Source organism: Giraffa tippelskirchi, chromosome 2 (assembly GCF_054371585.1).
Source record: "Giraffa tippelskirchi isolate mGirTip1 chromosome 2, T2T-mGirTip1v1.2.pri, whole genome shotgun sequence".
In the NCBI taxonomy this organism is placed as follows: domain Eukaryota; kingdom Metazoa; phylum Chordata; class Mammalia; order Artiodactyla; family Giraffidae; genus Giraffa; species Giraffa tippelskirchi.
This window is the reverse complement of record NC_137276.1, coordinates 166,707,817-166,719,925: the sequence shown is the minus strand read 5'-3', so window position 1 is coordinate 166,719,925 and position 12,109 is coordinate 166,707,817. Positions and strand designations below refer to the sequence as shown.

The following is a 12,109-nucleotide window of genomic DNA, read 5'->3' as shown; positions in this document are numbered from 1 at the left end:
TGCTCAGTGGCTAGAATCGAATACACCTAGCTAGGGGGTTCCATTCAACACCAGTTAAATGCAGATCAAAGGAATAGAAGTAAGAAGAGCAAAAAAAAGAAGAGGGGATCAGAAGAGCAGTAGTCTGAGAGCTGGAAGCCACACCCAGCCACACACACGCAAGGCGTGGGCCAAAGCTCACCTCCAAATAGGGTTTTCATAAGTAGCAGAATCTGTTCATTGTTCCAAGCAGCACTAAATTAATTTAACTTCAGTTTGATCAAAACCACTTCAAATTGTCTCTTGAACCCAGAAAGGAACACTTTCAACTATGGAACGATGGCCAAAAGAGAGGGCAAAAAGACTGAGGCACAAAGACTCAGAGAAAAGTTTTAAATCAAGAATCATGTTATACAGCAGAAGTTTAGAGAAACCAGCTGCCCCCTTCCCCACCCAAAGTGCACACATTTCAAATGATCAGTGTCCTTAAGCACCTGATCAGGCAGCAAGGCATCTGGAAATACCATACCTTCCCCACAGGGAAGGGCTCCCAGCAGGCTCTGTACTGGAAGCCTGGCAGTCAGCTATGAACCCACGGAGCCACAGGCACAGCAGACACAGCAAACCACCCAGGTACAAATGCCCCCAGCAATGACAGCTCCCTCTCTCCACCTTAATCCTCTCTCTTCAGAGCCCTCAAATCCTGACAAATGCCCTAATCACTCTTAATCCTGGAACGAGCTGCTCCTCGGCTGTGGGCTGAGCCCGCTGACTCGCCATGACCCACGGGAGCAGGCAGTGGGACAGGGCCACACCCCAGAGAATGGAAGCGCCTTACCGTGGCCTCTCCCTGGGCAGCTCTCCCATGAGTCGGGACGCGTGGGCGGCCACTTCACCACTGTACCGCCGAGATGCCTGTCCAAGGTCTGTCCGAGAAGGAGGACAGTGAGGGAGAGCCAGGGCTGCCACAGAGCCCAGGGCCAGGCTGAAAAGTTAAGGGGCGTTTGGCTGACTGCTCGCAGATGTTGCAACTTGCCTTGCACCGGGCAGCCAATTTCACTCGGTCAGAGAGATCTGTTGTTTCAATCCGCCCAGCTAGGGTGACCTTTGAAACCCCTGGCTGCCAGCTGCAGAGGCTCTGAGTGCAGTCCTGGGGAAACCAAGAGTGGAAGCTCACAGGTTTTGACTTGTTCAGAGCTGCACGTTCCAATCCGAGTGTGGAGCAGACAGAGGACACTGTCAAGCCAAGAGCTGAATCCTTGGCAGGGCTGGGCCCACCCCCAACTCCACATCTGGCCTGGAACACAACCCCAGCTCTAGACACATCTGTCCTAGGATTACCACCCAGGGCTGGTGGGACCCTTGCCTCCTGAGACCCAGCTCCCTCCTCCTTGAATTGAAGAAGCCTGGTTTATGATCCCTGGAGTGGGAGCAAGCCCAGAGAGCAGATGGACAGGGGACTCCTGTGTTGCAACCATCTTAAGGAATCTGGGCTGAGATTTGAACCACACTGCACAGATTGTGTTCATGTTGAGAAGAAGATCTAGCAGTGCTGGTCCTGACCCCTGGAGAGCTTCAGAATTGGTCTCTGGTGCATACTTCTAAAGCATGGTAGCAAGGTGATGTCCAGACCGGTCCCTCTCCTCTGGAGGAAAGAATGTATTTCCATAGTTCCAAAGGAATCTCTCATCCTATACAACTGACACCTTAGGACAGACTGCAGATGTCTAAATCAGAAATGAGGATTTGGTATTAGAGGAACCTGGCGTGCTGCAGTCATTGGGATCACACAGTCGGACATGACTGAAACGACTCAGCACGCACCCAAGCTGTTCTACTGGCTTATGTCTGATTCCTGAGTCTTGTCCTAACACCTAACGGACTACTTAGCCTCTAGCTCAGCAGTTCTCAAACATTTTGGTCTCAGGGCCCTTTATGCTCCCAAAATTATTGAAGATCCCAAAGAGCTTATGTGTGTGAATTGCTGCTATCAATAGTAACTGTATTACCTATTTACTGTATTAATTAAAACTAAAGAAATACTAATTCATTTAAAAACATTAATAATGATCTCATTATATTAACATAGATAATAATTTTTAAAGAAAAATATATTTTCTAAAATAAAACCAAGAAAAAGTTTAGTAAGAAGAGTTGTTCATTTTTGCAAATTCCTTTAATTTGTATTTCTTAATTTCTATTTCTTTAATAGAAGACAGATTTTCATGTCTGCTTCTGTATCCAGCTAGTTATAATATCACACTATTTGTAACCACTGGAAAATGTCACTTGAGACATAAGGAGAGTGAAAAAAGCAAATGACATCTTATTACAAAAAATATTTGGGCCGCCTGGGCCCATGAAAGAACCTCATGGGCCCCCAAAGTCCACAGGGCCCACTCTGAGAACTGTTGCTGTAGCCTCTCCCCTGTATCCCATCCCCATCACCATCTCCTCTTCTGTCCTCTGAAAAGCACACAAGTGAAAAGGGAAAAGAGGTTTTATAGGAGTATTGGTGTGTGGCTTTGAGGGGCAGATGAGAAAGAAGGTGAATCAATACCTAATTTTATTCTATCTTTTTTTCCCAAGGAGAAAGGCTAAACACATGTGGACCAGAGAGATTTGAAGATGGAGAGAGATGAAGGTAACACATTCAAGTCAACTGAATTCTTGGTCAAGACTGAATATGCACCCCAGACTCTGGAAGACCTTAGACCTTGCACATGCCAGTTATTCAAATATTTTATGAATAAAAAAGGAAGAAATTGAATTAAAAAAAAAAAACTTGCTATTCACCACTGAGGAACAGAGGTGAATCGAGATCTAGGTCTCCTAGACACAGATCTCTTGGAAGGCAACAGGGCTGGAAAGTTATTTTGAACTGGACAGAACCAAGGATGGTAATTTGGACAAAATCGAGGAAGGTGTATCTATCACACACATCATAGTTGGCCCCTATGTAGTCATGTGGTTATTTGATGAATATCTGTCTCCCCTTCTGGACCACAAGCTCCTGCAACGGGTTATGGGTTCTGTGTGTTTCATTCACTATTGTATCCCTAATGCCTAGAATACAGATGAGCACACAGTAAGGGCTCAACAAGTGCCTGTCAAATACATGAATAAAGTGAAAGTTGGGCTAAAAAAAACAACAAAAAAAAGCACTTAAAAACCATCACTTCCAAACTAAGGCACTACTTAATTTTGTTGTGGAGTGAATATGTGAATGTGAGAGAAAGGATGTAGGGAGAGGAGTGGGTGAATAGGCCACAACAATAAAAAAAAAAAATCTATCTCCTGGGGCCTACTAGCATTTGGTTCCAGACAGGTCCTGGCTCCAGTCCTGGCATGGAGGTTGGACATCCTTTCTCCGCTTAGCTTCTCAGGCTTGCTGGGTGTGAAGTGAGCACAATTACACCAGGCCCTGGGTACACTCTCTGGGCTTCCTGCTGGCATCCTTGAAAGACTCTGATGGGTTCCTGGGTTCTTAAGGGAAATCAGGTAAAGCCAGCCCACTCCTCCCCCCAACCTCACCACAACTGAGTTCTTTTCTGAACCCACCGACAGCCCCTCCCTCCCCAAGAATGTCCTGGGCCTTTCTTCTTGAAAGACACAATAAAGGAGGGCTGGCTTCTGCAGGCAGAGGAGCTGCTCTCATCAGCCTGGCCACATGAGCAGAGCGGCAGACCAAGGGCACGAGGAGCGTATCCACTCAGCAGCTCTACTCTGAGTGCCCACGTCTTTGGCAGAATGTTATTTTTTAATTTTCTTAAAAGGGGATCAAACCAAATAAACACAGCCAACCGAACACACAGTGTGAACGAGTGAGGTCTGGCCTCCTGGAGCTGCTCTCTTCCTGTTGGGATTCTTGCTTAATTTGAGATTTAATGAGACCAGCTGAGAGAAGCTTTCTGCAATAAAAGTCACATGCAAGAAGAAATCAAAGCCTGAGCCAGAGCCCCTGACTATAATTAAATTAGCAATACGTGCATTCCTATCACAGTCTAGCAACATCCTAAAGTTCACTCAGCTCATTACCAGTATCATCTCTGCAGAAGTCAGTTTGGGGTCACAGGCGAGTTTATTCAACCATCCCCTTCTCAAAGACCCAGCCTACCCCCTCCATCCTGCTAAGCCCCACTCATGTGCTTGTGAGATGAGCACTGTGAGGACTCAGGCAGCCGTACCTCAGTCCACAGGAACGCAGGAAATCCACCTGGGGCTCCCACCCACAGGATGCCCCTTAGCGGGGAGCAGACTGCTGTATAGTCAGACATGCATTCTCCACCGTGAAACTGTGTGGTCTGAGGAAAGGGACAATCTCTGAGTCTTTGTTTACTCATCTGTAAAAGGGAGCTACTACTAATACTCTCATACCTACAGGATTGCTATGAGGGTCAACCATGTGTATAAAAACAGCCCAGCCCAGTCTCTGGCACATGATAAGTGCTCAGTCCATAGAGGCAGCTATTGTTAATGGCAGTGTTGTTGTTGTTGTAAGATTTATGACAGAACTCAGAGGATAGAAGCAGCGTTGGCCAGGGAGGGGGCCAGTTCAGGAGAAATCGGCAGGTAGCATCTGACAGTTAAATAGCTCAGGAGAATCAGAGGTTCTGGTGCTCACTGTGGATGCACCCTAATCAACTGTGTGATCTTAAGAAACTCACTTCCCATCTCTGGTTCTTCTCTCTCTCTCTCTGACCTGAAGGGCCTCTCTGAACCTTCCTGTCCTAGTGCACCTGTGTCTCTAGGACTGTTGCAGGCTCTTCTAGGATACCTGGGCAGGTAGGAAAGGTTCCAGCAGGGGGAGCCAAGCCCAGAGCAGAAAAAGATGCTTCAGGACACCAGGAGAGGAGAAAGGAGAGGCTTCTGTTCCAGGCCCGCCACACAGGGCTTCCCAGGCTGGCAAGTGAATTAGGCAGGGGCTTCCCTGATGGCTCAGCTGGTAAAGAATCCGCCTGCAATGCAGGAGACCTGGGTTTTGGTCCCTGGGTTGGGAAGATTCCCTGGAGAAGGGAACAGCAACCCACTCCAGTATTCTGGCCTGGAGAATTCCATGTACTGTATAGTCCATGGGGTGGCAAGAGTCAGACACGACTGAGCGACTTTGACCTTCCCCTGGTCCTCGGGGCACACCTGTGGGACATGGGCAGTCTTCAAGACTCTGAAGATTTGATCTGTGTTAGGAATGAATGTGTATGCACTTAGCTTTTCAGCCTCTGGCCCCTCCCAGGTCCAGCTTCTATGACGTCTGTCCAGAGAAGGACTGGGGCTGAAAGAGCTAAAGGGAAATCCCAGGGAGAAAAAAAGGAATCTATTTAATGAGCACTTACTAGGTGTCAGGAGTAGAATAAGTACTTAAGGTGCCTTCCCTTAGCAGAGCAGCAAATATTAACAGCAAAATTAATGAAACAGTGTCTTCCAAGGAGAGGGGGAGCGGGAAGCACTGTCGATAGGAGGGGCTGCAGAGATGTGGTCGCTGATAAGAACCAGGGCTGAGTCTGAAAACTGTCTCTGGCCGCAAGTGTCTGCAGCTCCTACAGAACCTCCTGAGGCCTGAGCAGTTGGCAGCACCCCACTGGCTTGAGCACATCCCCGGTTCTCCCAAGGTTCCCTTACTGAGTGGCATGGGGATACTTCTTTTGTAAACCCTGACACAGCACAAGAAAATGAGACAAGCTGACCTGCTTCACCAACTCCTACAGGCTCTGGATTTGATATTCGAATTTGCAATTGCTTTCTAATTTTTTTCTAATTGTTTTCTAATTACTCCCACAGACAAAACCTGCCTCCTCTGGCTGTAGCCACTGGCCCACTCAGCCAACAGTGTTATGGATTTCTAGTTTCCCTACCACTCTTGGTTAGCACTGAGTCAGGGGGCAGGTGCATAGAGAAAGGGAAGGAGGAAGGAGCCAAGACTGGGTGTCTCCAACATGCTAGAGAAGGGAGGGTGCTATATCCAGGTGGGGTTTTCCAATGATCAGTTCCTACTCTAAGGTCAAGCCCAGAACCGTATCAAGAACACTGCTAGGGTAATTGCTAGTCCTGGGACACAGGAACAAGAAAGTGACAATCTAAGAGTGAGCTAGTTGGTGATGCCAGCCAGTGGACTTGAGTGAGCCATCTCATCACAGGCTGTGTAGTCAGACATACTGCACTTGAACCTGCTTCTGCCACGTAATAGTTGGATCACCATGGGTGACTTACTAAATCTCTCTAAACTTCAATTTCCCCATCTGTATATCTGTTTTGTGGGGCTCTGTGGAGATTAGAGGGAAGGTCAAGTATCTAACACAAAGTAGATACTTAGAATACCCAACACAATGTAACTGTAATGCAATTTCTAACCATGCCTGGCACACAGTGAGCACTAAGCAAATGGTACCTTTCTGGTAACAGTCACTTCTGAGGACCAATGAGAGGTATCACTTATCACTTAAACGTTCAAGCTCATTGAAATATTGCTGCAAACATCGCCTTATCTATCACAGAGAGTAATTTACTAATTCACGCTCTTACACTGACGTCTCTTTATCAATTACTTGTCATTGGCTAGACAAGATGCTTTGCTCTTTTTCCACTTCCTGCTTCCTTTTACCACAGTGGAATGCGATTGGATCACAAAAAGGTGAGGGTTGGTGGGGGATCATCTGGGCCAGTCCTCTTACTTTACAGACGAGGAAACAGGCCCAGGATACAAAATAGACCTATGTATCCTCAAAGACAGGAGGCCGGAGATCTCTGAAGTTTGCAAGGCACAGAGAATGAACCATGACCATCTAAACAAGTGAGTCCTGCGGTAGAGAGCTGAGCTGGGCAGGGGAGATGGTGGAGCATGTTTCAGAGCAAGGAAACTGACCCGGCAAATGGATGGGTCAAGAGAGGTTCTGAAGGATATAGTCATTAAACTGACTGAGAGTAGATTGCAGAGGGCCTAGAAAGTAGTAATGCTCTTAGATAATGCTACCAAAAGACTTTCGATTTACAATAAACTTCCACATACTAACAACTCACGAGATGCTTTCCCAATCAAGATCTCATTTTAATTTCACAACATACTGAGATATATGACGATCCCATTTTATTGATGGAAAATCTGAGGCTCAAAGACCAAGTGATTTGCTTAAAGTCACATAGCTAATAAGGCAGAACTAGAGTCCAGTCCTCCTCACTCCAAATCCTGGCTCAATTCAATAGCATCTTCCGGGAGAATTTAGCAACATATTTTTGATCTTATCATAATAAACACCATGCCCAACAGGAAATTTTCAGTATAGCACCTGTGTTGATATTCCTTTAGATTTAATTGGAATGATATCTGATGGGTACAAATTTGACTAATGTAGTCAGGCCCTTGCCCAGGGAAAGCCCCTTATTATTTGTCCCAAACAAAAGGATGGCTTCTTTTCAACCCCTCATGCCTGAGGGAGAGACCATGCTTACTGGGTAATCTTCAGCTAGTTTATGCAGGACCCACGCCACTATCAGTAGGGACACCTCGCCCCATGCATAGAGACGCTCTCTCTTCCCCTTCACAGGCCAGACATCTCTGTGTTCTCCCCCAGAGCATGCAGCTCTTCTCCAGACTCCCACTGGCTAGGCCCAGCCCCCAGACCTTGGCCTTGGCTGCTGCATTGGGACTGCCCAGAGGACACCTTGGCAGTGTGACAAGCCCTGTGTTTCCACATGGAGTTCACCCCTTGCCCTCACCTGCCCTCCCACGACAGGAGGTCCTGTCTCCAGGACAGCCCCCAGCTCTGGATGAGAAACAATGGTTTATTGTTTCCTGGAGTTTACCTGGGGTGGTGGAGAGCTGCCAACCCAACTCAGCCATGCTTATCAGCCCAAGGACGGAAAGTCAGGCTCAGACACAGCCCTGCTCCTCCTTCAGGCTTCTTCAGTCTTCACTCTGAGGGGCTGTGTCATCTTCCCTGCTCCACCAGTGGCACCCTCCTAGCACTGTGCAGTCTCATGAGGGGCAGGGGCACAGGGGAGCCTACCTCCCCAAGGTCCCTTCAGGATTCTTGGGTACCAATTTCAGGTCCTTTGTGGAGGAGACTCACTGACCCTGGGAACCTGGAATGTTAGGGCTGGAAAGGACCTTAAAAATCATGCTCTCACACCCCTTCCTCAGAGTGGAGCAACTCATCCTTGAGCATAAATTATACTCAAAGATTTGGCAGAAGCATTTTTATATGAGAACAATATAATTCATATTGTTGTACTGAATGACAACTATAAGTTGATTTTACAAGTCATCCTAAGACTTCAAAGAAATGTGATTGCTTTCTGCAAGCTGCCTCAGGCTACATTCCCAGCCCCTACCCTTAGAATACTATTTCTTTTTCTACTTCCCTTGAGGATAGCAGGGTCAGAGAAGTGTTCCAGCCAACCTCAGTATCACAGTAAGGAAACCTCAGATTCAGCCAAATGAAGTGATCGTGAACCACAATGTCTACAATCAAAATAATCCATTTACTGAATGCTTACTAGGAGCCAGGTACTGTACTGAGAGTTTTGCCTAAGTTAACTCTCATTTTCAAAGCAACTCTAGAAGAGGTATGAATATCATTTTAAAAATGAAAAGGAGACTCAGAAGTTGAGCAATCTATCCAAAATCGCAAAGCTACCAATGACAGCTACTTCTCATCAGCTGAATTTGAACCCAGGCCTCTGACTCCAAGGTTCAGAGCCAGATGGACAATATCACACTGTTGGTGATGCCATGGGGAGGAGCTGGGACTGGGTCAGAGTCCAGGGTGCTGGTGTCATGTCCTAGATTACACACAGCATCAGAACACAAGGGGGCCTCAGCTTACCCTCAGACTATCAATAAGAAAACAGGAAGCTCACACAGAAGCATCTAACTTAAGACCAGAGCCACTGAATTTCAGGGGCAGGATCTGCTGACAGTGGGCCCTGGGGGAATATCCTAACCTTTCTGGGGTTAGAAGACCTCTAACATCACTCCTGGATGTACCAGTTATAACCTAATACACACATCCTGTCAGGCTCTGTGAGCCTTAGCACCTCGGGGCTTCACTCCCTTTGGTCTGCAGACACCAGCTCAGACAAGCTACCCTTAACCTCTCGCCAGGGGGCTGGATGAAGCGTGCTCAGGGAACTTGACAATTACCAGTCGCTTCTGGTTCTGAATTGATCAACCAGGCTGCTAGTCATTAGCTAAGCCCTGTATGCCAGGACACATAATGTATACACAGTAGCCAGAAGCCACAGCCACAAGCACGCACACCCCCCTCAGCAAGGAAATTCCAGAAGTTCATTCATTCCTGCGGTTCATTCCATCTATAAGAACCTTCTTCCAGATCCCGACTTTTTAGGCCCCTGATGTTTGTCTCAAAAGCCTACTCCACAGCTAGAGAAAACATGCTGAAAAGACATGACTCCTCTGTGACTACTTAGAATATTTACATTACCAGTGGTATCCATACAGAGCGCCTGAGCCAATCAAGCCAGGTTTATCAACACTGTGTTCCCTGCAGAGCAGGAGGGGCCCTGGCTGAGAGGTCAGAACGCACAGTATGTCTGCACACCCATCACTGTGTGTTTATGCAGCTCCATCCCAGATCCCATGGGGATTCATGCCTTTGGAGGAAGGAATTAGAGCATCAGGGAGTGAGAAACGGGAGCTAGAGAAAGCTGAGAATCAGGGAGCACCTTTGGAGGGCCAGCACTCCCCACTTTGGCCCTGAGGAGGGCCCTGGACATCAGGACCCCTCAGCCTGCTGGGGAAGAGCCCTCCAGAGAATTAATAGGTGAAGGTGGCTCACCTACGGCCGCCTGCCTGCTTCCTCCCCAGCCCAGCTACTCTGCTCACACCCACATGGGTGCTGCTCCCTTGAGCATGTGGCTCTGCAGGTTCCGGAGTGTCTCCTCCAGCTGTGGCTCTTTAAAGCTGAGCGATTTCAAGTTCACACAGCCCCTACCTGAGGTCCCAGCCTATCCCACACCCCACGGAGCTGCTGACTGGGGAGACCCTCACGCCTCCTCTAGACAGGTTCTGGGACCCAGGACACTTGCTGGGGGCTGGTAGACCATCCCCTCTCACCTTCTCTTTCATGCCCCTTGAGAAGGCAGGAGAACCCACTCAAGCGCCAGGTGTGCTGTCTGTGGCAGGGCTGGCCCAGCACCCATGTAGACCCTCGGCTGTTCTGCAGTGACCCTCATGCTAGGCTGCAGCTTGAGGCCCTTCTGCACCACAGCCTGCCTCCCTCCCAAAGCAGACACCTTCTGCTTCCCTGTCTCAGCAGGGGATTAGGGATGTTGCTGAGAACATCCAGTTCTTACCATACTGCAACAGTGGATGATAATAGAGAGTGACGCATTTTCTGCCTTGATGAATTTTTCCACCAATCATGCCTACCTCACTTCCTCCTCAGGCATCATTCACTGAAGATACTGACAAGGCTAACATGTGTCATCTCTTCTCCCGCCCCCAAATCTGCTCTGGAGGGGCACTGTTGAGAAAAATGGTGACCCCTGGGAACCCAGAGGAAAGGGCATGGAGAAAACTGATGGGCACAGAAAGTACGGTGCATCAGCAGGAACACAGCCATGTGTGAGTGACCCTCTGGAGAGAGGCCTCTGCTCACAGGTGTCAGCTCAAGTGGGGAGGAAAGAGCCCCACCCCCCTCCCAATCCTGACTCGGGAACAGGGGGCCAGCAGGAAGATAAAGGGCCATTCCAAGTGTCAGCTGGGCTCACACCTAGACAGGGAGTACACATCTTGAAGATAAGAGACTTGAATCCTACTGGAGAGGCCAGATCAACACAAGAGAACACTATAACCACAGGGGCCAGGAAAGTGGGACTGGGAATAAAGTCGCTAGCGGGGCCCTGGGCTGTCCACAGGCCTTTAAATCCTTCGTGTTTTTCCACTCCTGAACCCCAGAGTTCTGAACCCTGCCCAGGACGCTCAACCAACACAAATCAGCATTCGTTTCTTAGTATTCGGCTTAGAGGGGAATGTGGGCTTAGTGTTTATTGGGTGTTAAGTGTTCTCTCTCCCCTGCAGTAATAAGATGGCAACAGGACTCTAAAGAGAAGTATGTTGTTTACCATCACTGCAAAGCTTTGAAATGCCCATCCTAGTTGTTGGAACATTTTCTCCTGAGTAATTTAGGTAAGCTTCCATCCAGTGGGCCTCACAGCTAACCAGCTAGCCCTCTCCAGGTGTGGTGGATTAGGACAAAAAGGGACTACTAAATGTGCTTGTCCATACCAAATATACCATTAAATTAATAATGTACTGTCAGGATACATTTAACAGGAGGCTTCCTGTGTGCTGTTTTCAGTCTTGCATGAATTCTATGTCCCTTAACAGCACCTGAATACAGGTGCCAGAGAGCTGGCAAGCTGGCTTTCGGGGATAATAGAAATTCATGTATCTCATTCGTATGGAAATTCCATACAGTGAACAGCAGCCATTTACAAGTCTCCTCCTTTCTGATATGTAAAGTAACTTTTACAACCCCCTCTATTGAGAATCATTCTAGCCTCTGGCTTTCTGGATGACTTGTTAGATTTTTGATCCCAGTCTCTGCTAAAAAGGGCTATCTTGTAGGAGAGTATATATATATGCCCACAATATGTTGAATAAATGCCTTTGTTCCATCAGAGCACTGGTCCCCAGTGTCTCTCTGTCTCTCTCTCTCTCCCCCTCTCTCTCCTCTGTCCCCTTCATGCGGCTCAGCCTCTTTTTTTCTTTCTTTCACTTTTTTATCAGTAAACTCTGTACCCCCAAGTTCCGGTCCATTAAAGGACCACAACAATGTACTTCTAAGTATTCAAATGAAATAATGTATCATTCATGCTCGAAGTAAGAATCAGTTTTACTCTCACTCTGGTTTTTTAGATTAACCAATTCAGGGTTTTTCTTAAGAGAATGCAGTCCCCTGGGTTTTCCAAGAGTCCAGTGTCTGATGCAGGAAATTCAGGACATGGTGTTGAAGAACTCTGCTCCTTCTCACACCTGTTAGCCGGGGCTGCGTTCCGTCTCTTTGATGGCTTTGTCATTCTTGGTTTCTAGGCCCAAGTAAGCTTCTGGAAAGCTGTGATTTGGCACAAGCATGTACTTATACTCTCTTTCTCTCTCGACTGATCTTGGCAG

The 12,109-nt window shown here is 47.7% G+C and overlaps 1 protein-coding gene across 6 annotated transcripts in view; it reads right to left on the bottom strand.

The window, feature by feature from the left end:
• The window catches only part of MYLK (myosin light chain kinase), a 233,919-nt gene that overhangs the window by 195,816 nt on the left and 25,994 nt on the right, over positions 1 to 12,109 (bottom strand). Inside the window, exon 1 of one of the 6 annotated variants that reach the window (XM_081571728.1) lies at positions 818 to 979. The exons of the other annotated variants lie outside the window; for them this stretch is intronic. The gene's annotated coding sequence lies outside the window, so the exon portion shown is untranslated. Of the gene's footprint in view, positions 1 to 817; positions 980 to 12,109 lie in introns of those variants that run through there. 6 annotated transcript variants of the gene reach the window in all.